This window comes from Pyrgilauda ruficollis, unplaced genomic scaffold (genome assembly GCF_017590135.1).
Source record: "Pyrgilauda ruficollis isolate IOZ18807 unplaced genomic scaffold, ASM1759013v1 scaffold24, whole genome shotgun sequence".
NCBI classification, from domain to species: Eukaryota; Metazoa; Chordata; class Aves; order Passeriformes; family Passeridae; genus Pyrgilauda; species Pyrgilauda ruficollis.
In genome coordinates this window covers 7,029,518-7,049,214 of record NW_024523648.1, presented here as the reverse complement: position 1 = coordinate 7,049,214, position 19,697 = coordinate 7,029,518, and positions in this window count along the sequence as shown.

Genomic DNA, 19,697 nt, shown 5'->3' with positions numbered 1-19,697 from the left:
CACTTAAATAGATGACTGTATACAGTTTGAACAATGGAGCTTTTCATTCCCTAATCTACCTAATTGTAATTTAAATAGATTTCCTGACAGTCGCCCTCGAGACTTCAGGGGGAGATGATTCCAAGAGCTCTCTGTCCACCTCGGGTTTACATAATGGATGAAAATTCAAATCCTTGTCCAGGGTGCAATTAGATAGGAAAAGGAAAAGGAAAGAAGGGATCAGATGAACAGCAACTGGAGAAGGAGGAATGTACATTTGATATCAGAGGGAGACAGAACTCAAACACAGGCACATACACTGACCTAGATCACATTCGAGGCGTTCGGTATTGGCCGGTAGGGAAAAGAATATCCAGAGACTTTGAAATTCAAAATGCAGAGTAAAGGAGCTGACTTAGAGCCAAAATAACCCATAGCTGATGCAAACAAACTTTCATGAAGAATGGCATTTAAGTACAGAAAAATTCAAGGGCACAGAGTGGTTTATTCCAATTTCCCACAAAAAATATGAAAAAAAAAAAAAAGCCTGTCCAAAGTTTCAGAGGGAGAAAATGCTGCTGTACAGAGCACAGGCTGTCAGATTACATTTGATACTATTGTGTTGATGGGTGTGATGCTTCATTGAGAACTGCCTGATAATATTGGACCTCTAAGCAGTTTTTTCCACAGTTTTCCTCAAGCCATTCCATCATCCAGTTTATGCTCAGTCTTCAGCAAATGTTTTCAATTTTAAACATCTAATGGCCTATCAAGTTTGTCTACAATCTTATGCCGTATTTCTTTCACACAAATATTACTCCAGGATGTGTATCTTCCCACCCTATTGCACATTCCTACTAAAATCCACGGTCCATGGTCCGTATCACTGACTGGGGCTTAGTGCAATGAAGTGACTGCCACATCTACAAAGGGCCTAATCTTGCAAGACATTATGTCCCTGCATAACCTGCCTTTTCTTTTCTTGTGTATTCATCAGTTCTGAAGGTCAAGTGTTCAGCTGTGAAGCCAGCAAAGAAGCTCATCTTGTCCTGTGAAGTACCAGGTTTTTCAGAGCCTCCAGTGATAGGGAGGATGCTCCAAGATGGTCACTGGTGCCACTGGCATCTTTTTTCCTCTGAGCAAGAGCCACATCTGCACTGGTAGAGGCCCCAGAGAACAGGCTGGTGTTTCTCTCATGGAAAATATTCCTCATGATTGCAGTGATGGGGACTGGCTTATGGATAACCGATTAAAGTGTGAAATGTGCTGAGTCGACTGATGCCATTGACAACTGAGCCATATGAAATTAAAAGCTTTATCTGTTTGCTATTACATAACAGGAAAAACCAGGAGTGAAAAAAAAAAACCTGGAACTTGGCAAATCTCATTTAATCACATCTGGCAATTTTCAAGTCTAAGATTATCACTGTTGGATATCATGTTTTTAGAAAGTAAAGCAAACAAAGAAACTTGAGAAAACAAGGCTCAGAAAATAAAGAGCTTTTTAAAAAAATACTCTAGCACCTTTCAGCAATGCTACAGGCCATGCTTGGGAAAAGGGTATTCCTAGCTGCTCTCTAACAACAGTCACATTTCAATTTAGTTTGGGATTAGTGAAACATGGCTACAGATTAGAAGGGTGCAGAACACTCCTTTGAACACATTTTTCTTGAAAGAACTCACTTTTCTTGAAATTTTTCATCAATTTTGTTTGTTGTCATTGCAAGAAATGCCAGAAATACCAAAAAATTTTGACTAGTTCCAGAGCTCCTTTGGTGGTCCAACAAAACCACCAATAGAAAAAAAAAATGTGGCAGAGTGGAGAAGTGTTTACTCCCAGTCATGAAAGTCTGTGAGTGTGAATTTGTCTGCATTTGTTCCAAATAATTTGTTCTATCTCAATAATAAACAATATTAAAATGAAAGAAAAAATGTCATTTGACTTGAAATGTGAAATTTTTGATTTTGGAAAAGTTGAAATTATTTGCTTTGTCACCCTCAAAACTCTTCATTCTAAGAAATTATTCATATGAGCAGGTACATTAAAGCTTATTATCTCAGAGACATTTAGAGTCTGCTGCTTATGCTCTATAATGGTGGATGAACGTGCTGGGCAAAATTAAGGGGTTTTGTCTTGGAAACAAAAGTACAGAAGTTGTCAGAGGAAGTTCAGAGAATGATTGCTTCCCACAGTAGGAGCAGGCTCTAGTTTATTTAGTGGCACTGATATCTTGATAAGAATAAAAACACAAAGTATTTGAATAATAAAATACTCCTTACAGTGCCAAAAAGAAGTATGCAACTAGCACGTTGGTGTTTGAGCTCTAGGGAGACCTTACAGCATCTTCAAGTACCTGAAGGGGCCTTACAGGAAGTCTAAAGAAAGACTTTTTACAAGGGCTTGTAGTGACAGGAGAGGGAGCAAATTCAAACTGAAAGAGGTTTAAATTAGGTATTAGAAAGAAAATTTTCGGTATGACAGTGGTGAAACTCTGGAACAGATTGCCCAGAGAAGTTATGAATGCCACATTCCTGGAAGTGTTCAAGGCCAGGCTGGATAGAGCCTGGAGCAACTTTGTCTTACAGAAGGTGCCCCTGCTCATAGCAGGTGATTGGAACTAGATGATCTTTAAGGTCCCTTCCAACCCAAATAATTCCATGATTCTGTGATCACCTAATGCCCTAAATAGCAAATTATCATCTGCTACTCGTTAATCTTAATTTGTCAAATCAGGAAAGAAACTCTGAGAAATTTCTTTAAAATTCCTTTTAGTTTTGTGCAATCCAGTGTAGGAATTTTTTTTTAGTGGAAATGAATGAAAAAGAAATTAACCTTTGCACTTTGAATCCCTTAGTGACATTTAAGATAGCCCAAGTCAAACAGAGCTATAGATCTAAGGTACTTGTCTAATGTAAATGTAAATATTAAAACCTCAAAAATATCTTTGAAGTCTATTAAGGTTAAAGCTAGACAAAAGCCTATAGTGTAGACTTACAATTCGGTGACTAATACATACACATAACATTTCAATAAACTTAACTGAGGCCCTCTGAAAAGTAATATATAATCTAGAAGCATCAATAGAAACCCAAGACCTGCATAGCAATGGCCAGGGAAATTGGTTTTCTTCCAAAGTTTGGTCTTGACCTTGCTGCTATGAAGTTTCTGCCAGTTCCTACTTTCAAATCAGTATTTTCAATGACTTTGGACATGGATATATGTTGAAAGTGGTGAATCACTGAACTTTCTACAGTCTTCTTTGCATTTTACTCAGTGTTATCTACAAATTTCAAAATCAAATGTAGGGTTTGTCTGCAAAGGGATACTGAGGGGCATTAGTCTGAATTAGCTGAAAAAGTAAAATTAGAGGAGTTGAATGTCATTAAAGTCCTCCTGAACCTCTCAATTCAGAATAAAACCTGAAATTTCAACTCAGATAAATGGAGTAAATGTCTGCAGAACTAATTAAACCCACCGTAACTCTGAACCAAGCTGCCCGCACAAGGGCTGGATGTGCATTTACGTAACTTGTGACTGGAGAGCAGACTTTAGCACCTCCATGCAGGCAAGCCCTAGAAGCAGCCCAGCATGGCAGGCGTTGGCAGAGCTCCTTGGCAGCCGCTCCTTGGCAGCCCAGCCCCAGCGCGGCTCCCCACGGGCGGCCGCCAGGCACGTCTGGGCGCGTGGGCAGCACCCAGGGCCCGGCTCGGCGCCTCACTCAGGGGCAAAGGCTGCACAGGAAAGGAAAACAACTTCCCTGGGCTCAGCTGTGCGGGCCTTGGGTTTCTATTGAAGTTTGTTGATTACATATTACTTTTCAGAGTGACTCAGTTAAGTTTATTGAAATGTTACGTGTGTCTTGCTGAGTCAGCACGGTGTCCCGGACTGGATGTACATGAACCTGGACTTTGTCCGACCTATGAAGAAAAACTACTTTTAAAGCTCTCCTCTGACAGTGCATTTGTGGGTGTGCTAACCTATTGGAACTTTTCCCAGCCATGAAAAGAAAAACCAACTCAATCATGCTGGTTCATTCAATCTCAAAGCTGGATTCTCCTGAAATTTTTTGACTTTAGTTTCCCCAAAACTCTGCTTCATTCAACAGAACAACAATATGACCAGAGCAATGTTCATGATCATGCTTATTTTTCATCTCTCAGTACAGGCCATAGTATATAAATAATATGGACCTAACATGTGAAAACTTTGGTTTAGCCCAACATTTTTAAACAGCAATAAGTAATCCATAAAAAAAGATGTGTATCTGTCTTAAAATCAGGAGCCAGCTTTGAATAAATAATAAATAAAGAAAAACTCTTCAGAATTCAGTGTGAACTCAGGAACCACTTCCTGATGCTAGAGAGAGAAATGCCATCTACATTCTGGGGTGTGCAGCTTCATAAAATGCACTCTGTGTTACTTTCCTTCATCATTAAAACACCAGTGGTTAATTTTTAATTCATTGTCATTACACTGCAGAATGTATATTTCATTGCCATTAAAAGGTATAGCTACAAGATCATTCAATACCAACAGGTTTTGGTGTATCAGAAGCACCCAGGTCACATTTTGAATGCTTTTTCATACACAGGAAGGCTAGAGATATGTAAATGGAAACACAAGACAGTGAAAAAACAGGTGAAGTTACAGTAGAAATTATTGTTTAACTGTATCACTGCAAATGTCATGAATTTGATATCACAAAACCAAACATCACAGTGTCTTAATGAAACCTTAGATCCACATTTACATGTGAATTCCATATGCAATTGAGAAGTCTCAAGCAAAAGACAAGCCTATATTTCCTGAATTTTTAAGGAAGACTGAACCTGCGGCTCATTGCAGCCCTGATTCTTTTCTACTGTCAGTTTGGTTCTTTATTCATGCACATTTCTGCACACTGTGTGCACCCATAGTGAAATCACTAAAGCTGCAGGATATTGAGGAAGAAAGCCAGAACCAGGTCAGAAAATACTTAACTGACCACCAGGTATATCTTAAAAAGAACAAATTCAACAGACATTTACTTCTTCCAGAATCACATTATTGCATGTTTCCTGTAATAAAACTACACTGGGAAATAAAGCATGGGGTTTTTTTTCCATTAATATAATTATTATTTTCAACACACCAAAATTTGAAATTAGATCAAGACACAATGTATTTATTTGAGAGAATAATGTATTTAATGGTGTGTTTAACAATCATAGAATCAATTATGCTTGGCAAAAATATATATTTCAAAAAAAATCTGCCTGAGTTAAAAGATCAGTTTCAATATACATTTGTTAAAATTAAATCTGAAAAAAATAATCCCTCCCCCTACAACTTCAACGCAAGTTAAGCAGTCTGGATATTTTGTGGGATGCTGCAGAACATGGACGTAGAGGGTAATATTATCCACATGAACTGACACTAAAAAATGCAAATGGGGAATGCACTGGAAAGCGGCTCATTTGCCCACAGAATGAAATATATTTGCTTGGTTTCCATAGAGAGGAAAGAGAAATTTTCCTAATCTTGAGATTTCCGGCAGGTCAGCAGAGCAGGCGCTTTGCTCATGGAGGAGTCACCAGCAGAAGGCCAGTTAGAGATGTCTCATTCTGTTTGTTTATCATACATGATCCTGGTTACCAGTTGCTGTGATATAGATTTCCACTGTTAATCAAGCACTTGCCATCCTGATCGTGACTAATGTAAGATAAAATGGTTTTTTTCCTGATGTAAAGCATCTTCTGATGGCAAATACCATCTCTTAATGAAGAATGGAGCTGCTGAGGCCAGGGACACCAAGATCACAGAGGAAAGAGATTGGATCCTGTCAATAGGAGGACAGTTGGGCTGTCAGCCCTGGCTGTCTCAGCCTCCCCCCTCCAGGCTGGAAGAGTGTGTCCTGAGACATCCCTATGCATCCTTTGCATTCAAACAACAGAGTTCTGATCCGATTCAGTGCAAATATACCACAGCTCACACAGTGGTCTTTTTGCTCTCACAGTGCAAAATAATTTGGAAAAAGAGCTCAGAAAAGTCTCTGCTCCTCACTTAATGTCTCAGAAAGTCCAATACTGTTGATTCATATCAAAGAGACAGTCAGAGAAGTGAAAGGAAGAGCAAACAAAGTGCACAAGGCTGACACAGTGCCCTGCCAGCACAGTGTATTGTGCTCATAACCAGTGTCCTTCCTACTGCAGTGCACTGGGTCCTAGCTGGGAAGCTGCAGAGATGAGGAGAAGGCAGGGAAAGCAGGTTAGAGGAGTCAGGGTCAAAATTTGGGGCAGGTCAGCAAGAGAAACTGACTCTTGAATGGAGTGATAGGAGGCACAGAAAAGGCTGAGGTAGTTTATGAAGTCAGAGATGATACAGGAGATATTGCTGTTGAAAGAAAGGACTGCAGAAAGCAACTCTTACAATTCTATTCCTGCAAAACCAGTCTCCTTTTCTCATGGGGAAATTGAGCTGTTTAGGCTGGAAGTACTTGCTTTGGGTAGTTATTGCTCTCTTCTTAGAAGTCTACTGTGTGCTGCTGTGTGCTTCTACTGTATAAATAGCCTTTATTTTGCAGATAAACTTATGGCAGACTTGCACAAAGCAGCAAAGAATTCTCAGCATTAAGAGCCTGGCTTTGATGATGTGTGTTCTCCCTGACTTTGCCTGGTACTTTTTCCTACAGAAAATTGATCTTGATCCTCATATCTGATTATTTACCCCAATCTGTGCTACTGTCCTCATTGGAAACCCTGTTGTGCCATCCCAACAGCTGCTGAGCAAAGAGAGTCCATAATCTGCTTCTGTGTTGGCAGGTACGAAGGTGGATTAAGAGCCCAATGGTCAACGTTGAGAAGCATCCACATGCCAGCCTCAAATACCCGGGGTCCACTGTGATGAATTTACCTGCAGGGGATTCAGAGCTCGAGCCTCCCTTCTGCCAGACCTGCCTGAGTGACCACCCTTTCCAGCGAGGGATTGCTCCTCAGGAGGCCGAGTCCTGCTCCTGGGAGAGCCAGAGAAACAGCAAAGTAAGCCACTCTTTCCTCCCCACAAACTTTTTTTACATGTTTTGTACTGATAACAGGTCTGTACTTACAATGGACATGTATTTAAGAGATTGTGTGCCCCTGGAAGAGAAGGGATGTTCCAAAACCTGAAACTCTGCTTTCTACCTTGAAATCTGGTGCCCAGGGAAAACAAAAGAATCTTCACTAAAGTGCTGTGATGTACTCTCATAGCATTTGAACAGATTAGCAGTAATAAAAAAATATTATTTCCCTGTTTTACAGAAACTGGAGTGAGAATAGGTGATATTATCTTTCCAAGATAATGAAAACGACCCAGACTTATTAATTTTTTTCCCTTCTGTCCAACAAGTACAAGACCACACTTCATCCCCTCTACCCCCAAAACCATGTCTAGCTTTCTTTTAGAAATCAGAATTTGGTTAAGGGAGTTTTCCCAAACAGAGGGTCTTCTAGCAGAAGGGAAACGCTGTTTTGTCTCAAGTCATGTTAGTATGTAATAGATGACACCATTCCTCATCTAGTGCTGGGCAGTTACACACAGACATGAAGATGGCAAAATTGTGAGGGCTGAGATGAAATATCAAGAAGGGGCTTTTCTGAGGCAGACTGTGGACCTTTTTTTCTTTGTTCAGCTCCACATAATCCCTGTGGAGAAAAGCCAAATGCAGAACAGAAAGTTTTCCACAGAGTCTGTCATCCCTGACAGAATTATCCCTTGCCTGGAAATGGTGTGCAAAAAAAAGGAGAGAGTTGTAGAAACATAAAAGCAAACAAATAAGAATCTTTCCAAGTACAAAGCAGAGCAAATGTGACAAGGCATTTATCAGAGCCTTAGCATACAGCTCACAGCAGAAACATTTTTTTCAAGCTACATTTGCTGCATTTTTAAACAGGGAAATCCAAGCAGCAGGTAAAAATGGAAGTCCTGTGTGCTTCTAAAACCCAGCAAAGGCATTGTGGTTAAACATGTGCAAGTGAAGGAGCTAATTACTCCTCCATTTTACTTCATTAAGAAGATTAATTTTGCTCAGGCTGAAGCATTAAAAAATGAAAGCACCAAAGATGCAGGATTCTGCAAATCCTGTGCCCTGCCGTAAATCACATGTATTCCTATAGAGCTGTAGGGCCTCACAACTGATTTCTATTAGGTTTCACATGCATGTGGGGTAGATTTGGCTGAATGCAGATTCCCCTGGCCCTCTCTCGCTGTCTCCTTTCTGCAGGCGGTGGAGAGGCTGCTTACTCAGCAGCTGGAGTCTGCAGCGAGACAGATATTTTGCACGCTGCTTTAAAAACATCATTATCTGGCAAAAGACTTCTTGGATAAAGCTATCCTGCATAAGGAATCTTTTAAGTAAGTTAAAGCACAGAGTCCTTGATGTGATTAAATGCAAGGTCACTGCCTTTTTCTCTACAGTAGAACCAGGCAGGAAGCTTTTAATAATAAAGGCTGAAGGAGTTCTGTGCGTGACCTTTTCGAGGTTTAAAGAGAGTTTCTGGGTGAGATTCTGTTTGAGGGTTACAAGTGGCACAAGCTGCATTAAGTGTGAAATAACTCCCCTCACTTTAAACCAATGAACTTGAACAGACAGTTCTGTATTTCAAGGAGAAGGGAACGTGATCTCTGTTAAATCAGCAGGGAGCTTGGATTGTGCCAGTCATCTCTCCTGGATAACTCTTGTTTCTTTTTCTCCACTGCTCTTCCTTCTCTGTTTTTCAGTACTGTAATCAGGTACTGGCATCATGATTTTAGTTCCTTTGTGCTGTGCTCAACACCAACCCATACAAGGGTCCTCCTGACCCTGTTCTTTTGCTCAAGGGCAAATTAACTCAAAAACAAATCAGCTGTGAAATATTATTAAAGGTTTATTCTAGACAACATGTTTTTTTTCTGACAGGCTTCATACTATTCTGATCAGTTTGAAAAAGGTCTTATAAAACCCAACCTGATTAAAACACATCACCCAAGGGGACACGTGTCTGTATTCCTATTCTTATTTCCAGTACAGAACAAGGGGAAAAAATCATTACTGCTTGTTTACTGTGATTGTAATTATGTAGTGGAGTCTAAAAATTCACTTAGCATAAATAAGATTATTTTGAAACTGAAAGTATTTTAAATAATGATATTTTTTTCTTAATATATGCCCTCATTTCCACTTCCCCAGGCTTTTCTATTAAGGCATGTGCCAGCTGGAATTTATAAAAATTATTAATGATGTAACCTCTATTAAGTCTCCTCTGTTATTTGTATGATAGTGTATAATCTCTGCATTTTTATGACCTTTTTTTTCCTGCTTTGCTTATAATGGACTAAATAATTATCAAGCATTGCCAGAAAATCATGCTAATTTTCACATGACTGGCTTACATAGGTATATTATTGTTTTTTGTAACCAATGTGGATTAGTTATATGGGAGCTTATATCTGCTCTACTAGTGTAACAGCTGAAGCCCTAAGAGCTTGGACCACAGCCAGAGTAGTGATTTACAATAACCAAACCTTGCTTTTCCATGTCTATCTGCATAGTTCAGGTTGCACATAACTCACTGGCTTGATGAGGAGGGTAAATTTGCATTCAAAATAAATTACCATGCCGTGTAATGAATACCTCGTTTGAGTAAGCTGGTTCTGAAAGAGCGGGCAACCCCTCTCTTAGAGTTGCATTGCAGTCTGCTAAATAGGGAGAGGCAAACATGGTGAAAATTGGGTGTGATTTAAATCTCTCAGGTGAGGGTTTACCAAGCTGGGTTATAAGAAGCAAATCATACTCACATGTACACACACACACACACACACACACATACAATTCTTTTGTGCTCTGCATGACCTGTGTATTCTCCTTGCACTGTGTTGTTATGCCCTTGTTTCAAACCTTTCTCTAAATAAGCAAAAGATAGGACCTTAGTTAGTGACCTCAAAATATCTTTCTTCTTTTTCTTTTTTTTTTTCTCAGAGCCAAGAGCTAGGTTCAAGGCTTGTTCTGTTCTTTCCTCTTTGTCTAAAAAAACTCCTGCTGCCCTATCCATCAGCTGGCGTCTGTCCTGAAGCACCACAGACACATCTCTATCTAGTAGACCAAAGCCTTGAATGTCTAGAGCTGTCTTTTCTTTCCACAGCTAAACAAAAGCCCTGTGCAGCCCCTAGCTAAAGGGTGGGAGGCTGGAAAGGGCGTAAAGAATGGAGAAATGGAGTAAAGCCTTTACTCCATTTAGGCAATGTGACTTCAGCTGGCCAGGAGCGTTTCCAGCGCAGGCACGGCTGTAGGACGGGGCACTCGGGGGTGCTGAGTGGGGTGCTCAGCCCCACAGCCCCAGGAGGGACCCATCCCCACATCAGGGGCCACCTTTGGATCTCTTCACCCTCTCTTATCACATCTGTGGGGCAGGCGATGGGAAAGAGGTGGAGGCTCCTGAGGCAGTTGCCTTGTCTTCTTCCATGGCAGTCCATCCATGCCCACTGCCTTCTGTGAAGGAGCACCGGGAGAATCTTAATTAGGGCTGCAGGGAATTCAGTGCTGCCAACTCTTTGGATAAGTCCTTTGCAGCTTAGTGGAAGTTAATTACTCTCGTGGACACTTTTAGATCATGTTATAAGATCCATAGCAGGAATTTATTTTGCTATTGAAAGTCTTTCAAGGCTCCTGTGTACAGAAGAGCTATTGAGTTCAGTCAGATTTCAGCACTTTACCGTATTTCAAGTCTTGCTTCAGAGATGAAGAATGCTGAAAGAAATGTACCCAAGCCAAAGGCTGGACAATTATTTGAGATAGTTCTAATTACAAATCTCTCCCATAAATAACGTACAGTTTCTAGAAACTTGCATTTGAGATGGGGTAAGAATACTTTTCAGATGAAACATTTTGCATAAAGGGGCATCATAAAATTAATGTCTTTTAATGGACTCGGAAAATGTGGAGATGAAAAAAATCTGACTAGCTCTCCATAAAGAAAGAGTTTGGTGACAGATCTGAGTGGGATTTTTAGGGAAATATGGTTTTCTCACACATTTTAGATAAATAACCCTCCTACATTTAATGATCCTCCTTGGTAATGAGGCACCCTGTGATTTACACCCTGGTAAGTGCTAGTTAATACACTAACATATGCACATACACAACAGAGGAAATGAAAATCCTGAAAGCCCAGTACGGGACAAAAATACTCCTGGCACCAATATATGTGAAAAGTGCTGCAATAAAAGACAATTTGGAAAAGAAAAGTAGATTCTAAAAAGTTTGGGTAAGAGAATTACAGAATTGTTCAGTGAAATCAAGTCTGGAGAGAACTGTGAGAGGCTCTAGCAGACCTAGGCAAATTAATAACCTGATGGCAGATTACACCTGATAGAGGCAGAAACACAGTAATGCACTTTGATGGAATAATTATAACTACTCAGTACACCCCGTAGGGTCTTGAGTTAAGTGTGATTATTCTAGAAGGCAGCCTGGATGCCACAGAAAGTAGCTTGGTCAGTCCCACACTCAGCAAAGCAGATGCTCTATGCTTACATTTAGGAGTGCAGCCCTCCATCCACTGAGTCTACTTCTGTCCCATACGGAGTGACATGGGGAAGGATGTGAAATAGATATATCTACTGTGAGTGAAAGCAGCAGTACCAGGGCAACACATGCCTCTGAAAGGCCTTGCAGAGCAAGTTATATATATTTTTTCTTCATTTATATAATGAAATCCACTTTGGAGTGAATGTCAGAGACCCTGGTAAGTAGGATCCTTTGTCAAGGAGCAAAGGACAGACAAAGAGGAAATGGTTCCTGAGCCTATAGCTCAGAATGACATTGGTGTGAGCTTTGTTGTCTTGATGGCATGACTCATGCAGTGATTTAGGAAAAACTTATGAAGATTGTCTCCATGAGTTTTGGTTTCTCTTTTGTCCCTTCTTGTTCTTCTTCCAGGAAAAGGAGCTGGCAGAAAAAAAAAATTTGTTAACATCATTCCAGAAAAATTATGGTGCTTTATTTTTCAGCTCCATGGTAATATTGAAAAGCAGAAATAGGTCTGGAAAGAGAAAGTTAAAAGCAACTGAAAATTTCCCATTTAAGCAGAGAAACAAGGAAAAAATCTTGTATAAAAGATCTCTATAAAAGACTTAACGGTATAAGCAGACTTTAAATACAAGAGCTGCAGGGATGTGCAACTGTCTTCCAAAACAGAAGAGTCAAACTTAGTGACATCTGGCTGAAGTTTAATATATTCATGCATAGATTATTCCTGCTCTTACAGTGGATTACTCCAGATTCCAGGGTATGTTTTGCTATGAGCCCTAAGACTAGAAGATGGTGGCTTATCTCACTGAGCTGGGAAACTGCCCCTTGTGTTCATAAAAGTGACATACAGAGAGATAATCTATCAGCTAACCCTGTTTCAGTGCTCCATGTTATACTGAGAAGAATACTTGCAATATAATCCTAAGGAGGAAAATGTTAAAACCAGTAAAGGAAATAGTTTTATACTACATGAAATTTAACTTCAGAATCCACAACCTCTGGAACTCCACAGTTCTCTCACCATTTTTTCATTTACAAGTAAATCCAGACATGATACACTGCTCCAGTAATGTATTATAGCACTGTCTGAAGATTAAAGAGAGTTTTAGAGAAGAAAGTGGTTCAAGATCAGCAATTAGAACAGTAAAGAAGGTATTTTGTACTTCTCCTCGTTCTGCAGTTTCTGCTTGTAGAAAGTCTGTCTTTTCTGGACCATCGCAACTCAAAGTTGTAGCTTAATCCTGTGAATTGACAGTCTCTAATGAAAAAGCCATTTTTCACCAGCAGAGCTTATACCTATTTCCTAAATGGTTGTTTCTAGCTGACTACACTAAAGCTCTTTCAGCTAATGATATAAATGTGTCGCTAATGAAGTTTTGATGGAATTTGGAATTGAGTTCATTTAAATACTTCCCTCCACCCATAAGTACAGGCTTATTTACCTGCCAATAGGTCTCTGTGCTTTTGAAATTTTATCTTATATATATATATATGAAGACCAGGCACTCAAACATTATTTTATTGCAGATCCTACAGCTTTAGCAAAATGAAACAGATTTCTCTGCTGCTCAGATTTCTCTGCAGCTGTGAGTATCAGCTGTGAAAGCAACACACGAGTGAGGTGGGAACAGGCTTTGTTTCAGGGATTAAATCTAAATGCAGTACGTAGTTACACGGGTTTGTAATGGATTGATATAGGGTTATTATGGATAATATTTATTTAGACAAGTCAAAAATGTTTAACACAAAGGCATTTTCAAATGGAAATGGCAAAGCATAGTTTAGAAATGCACAGGCTAAAATTATGTGTAATTTCAGTGAATGGGAAAGACTGAATAGCAGACAATTGCCTGTGGGGGCTTTTACAGTCCCAACTGACAAAGAGAATGTCTATACAGCACAGAGCATATAAATCAGCTCCATGGCTCAAAGAAATTATGGGATACATCAATCATCTGCTTTACAAATACGCAGTGAGGCACTCAGTCATTTGTACATCCATCACAGGTCTGTTCAAGTGCCACAGACTTAGCAAATTAATTGGACAAGTCAATATCAAAATCTAAAAACATGTTCTCCTTCTTTTTGAATGCTGGTTCAACACTACTGAAGATAATTAAAGTATTTCTTATTTTAAAGAAACTGTCAAGTGTTTTCCCTGAGGATAGCTACCGCTGGAAAACGATTTATTATTCTTTCCATGGGTTTTCCACAATACCTGAACTGGAAATGGCATCCTTTTCTCTCTCTTTCTTAAATCATTTTTTCTTTTAATACGGTTTTTATCTAGCACCTTTTTAAGTCAGAGATTCAAATGACTTTGCTGACAGTCAACGAGATGAAAGTATTCCTTCCTCCATTGGTGGTAGTAATCCAAAAATACACAGCAGAGTGGGTATGAGGAATCTGGGCCGAACACAGTCGAGCAAATTTCTGTTTAATTTTGTTCTGTCATGCAAGACAGACAAAGCTCATTTCTGATTATCAATCGGTCAGACACATGAGGCCAAGAGATTTTCTGACTAGAATTGGAGAATGTTCTGCATTTCTCCAGAATCCAGCTTCTGGTAATATTAAGTATCTGATATCAAAGAATACAGTGAACAAGACCAGTAAAAAAAGCAGTTAGTTTGACAGAATTTTTTTCCCCCAGTCAGTCAAATGCTGTGCTAGATTCCTTTGGTCTACAAATGTTCCATTTAGCAGGAGCAACTGGATTTGCTCTCCTCAGCTAGAGTTTGATTTTAATCTGTTTATTGCCCATCTTGTAATCATTGCTTCTGCTCATTTTGAAGATAATTCCGTGCTTCACAGTAGATAAACAAAGGAGTCTGTTGAGTTGTTTGACAAGGTCATAAAAACAATCTGACAGGCAATTGATACTTCTCTCTTAAAGAGTAACAGCACTACAGATAAAACAAACTCTTTCATATATGTGTTGTTAAGACCACATACAGACAGCTAAAGATTAGATCTGCAAAGTAGCTGAGAAGTTTGTGTCCACCCCTCCCCACCACGAGACATTGCATGGCATGCTTAGACTGTGCTTTTGAGTATTGACAAGGGCTGCTCTTGTATGCCCTTCCCCTCTAAAGAAATTAATCCCTGACCCCGAAACACGTTTCTTAAAGAAAACTTAGTTTCTTCCTCTGGCTGCTCTGTGTGCCCCGATGTGTCTACCCCTGGAAGTCTCAGACCAGACGAGACACCCAAAGTGCCTTGGTCAGCGCTAGTAACACAGTGAACATTTTTTCTTCTCATCTTAGCACTGGAGATGTTGCATTCTTTTGCAGTTTATAAATAGGTATCACTATTTTTCTGTCTAGAAGTTCCAGATAACCTTTTATGTACAATTTTCCTCTTCACACAAAGAGGTTATAATTGGCAAAGAATTCCATTGTAAACTCATGTATTCTGTAAATCCTATTCTATTAGTCAGTACAGTGCCTGCTGCTCATTTAAGGTAATTTAATGGAATCTACTCCCCAGGACTCCTCAGTCTCTCTTATCTTAATACAGTGTGCTTGCTCTATGTCTAATTATAGAGTTTCCATTTTGTGAAGTCTTTTCATCCTTTTGAATACTTAGTTCAGGATGTTCTAAAAGAGTTTCTGTAATGCACTCTCTAGATTTGACAGATGCATGATAAATCAACTTTTTTGACCATTTGCATTAATGGAAATATAATTATTTCCAAAGCAGCAGTGCAGCTGCACAAAGACTTTGTTTGGCCTATACTGTATGACACTATATTAACATTTACCTTTAAAACAAATAGAAACTCTGCTCAGGCTCAAAACAGTCACACTCTCTCAAAATTATTTTGGAACCTTACTGTAAAAGACATTATTTTTTTTTAAATTCCGTGGTAGTTTTGCATAAGTTGGAGAGCTAATTTCAAAGGGAAAAAAAAATAAATCAAATTTTCCTGAGACAGAGTTTAGGGGAATTGTGGGGTGCGTGTAATCTCATCTGATGTCTATAAAAGTCACATGAGTCTGGAAGAAGGACTCAGGCCCATGGAAATTCCATAGATTAGAAATGCCAGTTTAAAGGAACTTAAAATGAATCTAACCCTTTTATTTAAGAAATCCTTAAGTGTGAGCTGTCATGTGAAACCATGTGGATTTTGCTTTCCTGTGAAATTAAGAATTTTTTTTTGCAGATAAGTGGACTTACAGACAGAAGTAAAACCAAAACAACATACAAATGTGTTAATTCCAATAAACATTTGACAAGAGGTGTGGTAGCACTTGATAACATCTGCCTTTTGGAGCAGAGTCTATTGCCTACAGTTACATGATTAAATTTTGCACACACCTAAGAGCTTCAGAATAGTGCTAAGCAAGCAAATAGAAAAGACAAAAAGAGGTTAGATTTATTTCTCTAAGACATGAAGAAGGATTAAGAATGGTCCTGAGGAGGATGTAATAGGATCCACTCTTGTCCTTGAAAGATAAGACAAGCTGATGGAGAAGGGGTACCTCCCACATATTATTACTGAAAGTGTGAAGTGGAAACCTGAGGACTACGATTTAGATAACTGTCAAATCTGTTAGGTGGGGAAGACAAACACCTTTTCTACTCCCAAAGCATCTTCTAACTACTAGTCGGTAATAAGCTTGTCCAGGTGAAAATGGAGGATGCTCTGAATGCCGCCTTTTGCGGCTGCATCACTGTTAGAGCACACACAAAACCTGGTAGCTTGCTTGAACCCTGGGCAGCCTTCCTGAAAACCCTTATTTGAGTATTAAGGAGTTGTAGGATGAAGTGCAGGTGGGAAAGAAAGCTACAGTTCCTGCCTGCTTCCTAAAGGTCCCATTCTTGAGAGTGGCCAGGTTTTGCCTTCAGCGATTCAGCTCTATTCCAAGCAGGCTCGTGATGGTGAGGAGAAACAGATCTGATTTCTATAAGCTAGAAGTACCTTTCAAAACTGGAGCATTTGTTGACAGGCTTGGTCTATTAGATAGAAACAGGGATTGATGCTCTTGAGAAGCTTTTCAAGGGCCACTCTTAAAAGGCAGGAGTTAGATAGCTGAAGCTAATATTTCTCCCTCAATTGTCAAGATATTGGCTGTTGTTACTGTGAAGCACCTAGTGCTGCTGAAGAGGTACCTGGAGAAGTTCCTATACACCTAGAGTTACAGATTATACCCTAGAAGGTTGATGTCTAAAAGCTAGCTTTCATTAAGATTATGATGTTTGGTTTCTTAAGGATTTTTTTTTTTTTTTTAAATCTAGCCCGCAGGAATTGAAGCTCTTTGAGAGATAAAGATATTTTGGCTTAAAAAGCTGTCCTTTCATCAAAACGATTCCCCAAGCCCCAAGATACACTTACTGAAAGAAAAATATAGCTACATGCAAAGCCAAATGCATACAGAAATGCAACACAATCCTTTTTTCTACATAATAAATGACAGCTACTGAGGGAATGCCTACAGATGAAAAGAACAAACTAGGTTTCTTTTCAAAGCACCAAAGGGAAATACACGGAACAATGAAGCTGTTGAATAAACTCTGTCAAGATAAATATCATATATCTGAAAAGAAAAGTACCTTTAAAATCCGATTACTATAACTGGAAGATTTTCAGACATCTGTGTACTTCAATCACCAGGGTTTTTTTTGGGTCAAAATTGGAAGTCCAGGGTTTTTCTGTTTAGTTTTTTTTTCACATGCATCACTGAAATGTTATAAGGTTTTAGTTTCAGCTGTCTCTGAGGGTGGCTTTTGTTTTTCAAATTCAGCATGTCAGCTAACTATGCTTATTATATTCCTAATGTGTCAAAACAGTATTTAATATCAATATTTGGATTGATTCTGTACATTGATACTGCCGAAGTTCCACCCTGATAAAGCACTGCTTAATACTTCCTACACTCTATAGTTTTGGAGTGGACTCTGAAGATCAGGATCTGGGAATTCATCCCTAGAAGGCATAGATATACCATAAAAGATTTTTATGCTCAGGTAGTTCCTCCGTCAAAATGTGCCTCTTTTAGGGTCCTGTGCATTATAGGCACAACTGGAAGACAAAACTCAACTGCAAATCTGTCATTTCCTGCGCTGGCTACAGCCACTGCCACCGTTTCAGTCCGAGGCTTTGTCTGCATTTGATGGGGCATTTCGCACCCAATTGAGAAGACAATCTAATCACAGATCTGGATCCTCCTTGTCCTCCTAGGCTTGCCCGTGGTGGCAATGTTTGCAGTGTTTGGCCCCTTTGTCCTCTTACAGCTATGGAATTGCTGCGGTAGTCTGTGAATCTGTTTTTACCACATTAGCACATGCTGAAATATGTACTGAACCTAAGCTTGCCCCAGTCTAAAACTGCAGGAGCACAGGAAAAAGGCAATTTGGACACTCTCCAGGCCTGTTGCTGCAAAACTCAGATTGTATCACTGCCATGGATGCCATTAGCAGCCTGATTCTTCCTTACATTTCATTCCAGCAGTATTGAGAAGAGTGAAAATAAGACCTGTAGGAATATTTGTGGATAAGCCTATACGGCTTTCTTTATGAACTGTCAGCAGATCTTCAGAGGACGTTGTTCCTTTAAGTTTTGCAAAGAGTTTTGGGGGGGAAGGTCTGGTGCCTTCAAAGAACATTTGTCAATATTATTTTTCTTTCGGTGAAACTGCTGTGTATGCTTGGTTTTGAATTTTCAGTGTTTTGGCAGCACTTGTGGTGAGGCTGATAGTAACAGACTTGCTCAATTCTGTCACAACCCCAAAATCTGTTTGGCTCTAACATAGTTGCCAGTTTTGGGGGGGTTGGGATCATATGCTATCATTTCACTAAGAATGCTGCTTCAATTTCTTTGAGGGAAAACCATAAGCTCTTCTTGGACCAAAACCACAATTCATAAGTCAATTAATCCTGCTGATGGCGTTAGTGATAAGGATGGACCACTGCTTATGTTACATCTGCTTTAAAATTTTGTAGACAGCTGGAAAGGAAAATACCTCCATGCTGAATAAATCTTTTGGAGGAATGGAAAAACTGAATCTCTGACTCTAACCACAAGTGGGAACTTTCTTTAGAGAGATCTGTAGCTATGAACCAGCATTCCCACATCTGATTAGGTAACTGAATGCAAGCAAATACTTGTACTTTGAAAGCAGGGAGCAACTGTTTTTCAGAGTTGCAGTGATTGCTGATGCTTATAGGTGTGTTAAATATTTTCCTATTTAACAAATCCCATTTTTTCTTGATGCTATGACTAGAGCTAAAGTGAATTGGAAGAGAAAGTATTAACACATCCAGAAGTCCTGTTTTGGTGCTTTTATGATTTGAAATAAGCAGTGAATTCTACCCTATGCTTTCCTTACTCCTCAAAACACATGGCTAGAGACAGTTCACAGCAGCAGGGGCTAAGGACCAACAACATGCTCAGTGGACATGCAAGCAGTTGGATGTTTCACACTGAACTTTTGGGCAACCCTTTTGTGCAAGACCAAGTCTTGTTAATGACGACAGCATCAAATATCAAACTGTCAAATGTTCAGAACTAACACAGTTTGCAATTGCAAAGCCAGACTGCAAGGACCATGCAGGCCCTATCCATTCCTTCCTGAGACACTGCATTGTGGATTGCAAAATTTGGTTTAAATCTGATTTAAATAGGGTTTCAGCCAACTGGATATTGCTGCATGGCTGAGCAGTGTAAAAATCATCCATCCAGATAAGAATGATGTTCATACTGAACGTTATGGCTTAAGTCCCTCAATTTATTTTTTGGGTAGAATGAAGTTTTAGAGCTTCATTCTACCCAATGAGCTGCATGAGTGATCCAGCCACTTTTTTCTCCTGTCAGGAGAGCCAGAAGAAACCCACTGATAAGAGCTAATCACACCTCTGACATAGCAGTAGCCTATTCATTTAAATAATTTCAGTGTCTATACCTGTTTCTAAATGGTGAATAACAATCACTGCTCTCATTATCAGGCCAGCATCACTCCACCTCCACCACCTCTTGCAAAATATGGGTGTAGAATAACATGGGCTTGTCATAGTTGCATAGGATTCCATTTCAAGTTTTGCACTCACGCAGCATACAACAGTGGCATTATGTAGTCATCCATTTACATCTCCTATACAGCTTTGCTTCATATGTTCCTCTGAGCATTTATGCAACAACCATTGCAACCATAAATGAACCTAAGTAAAAAGGTACAGATTTTGCTAATTTAC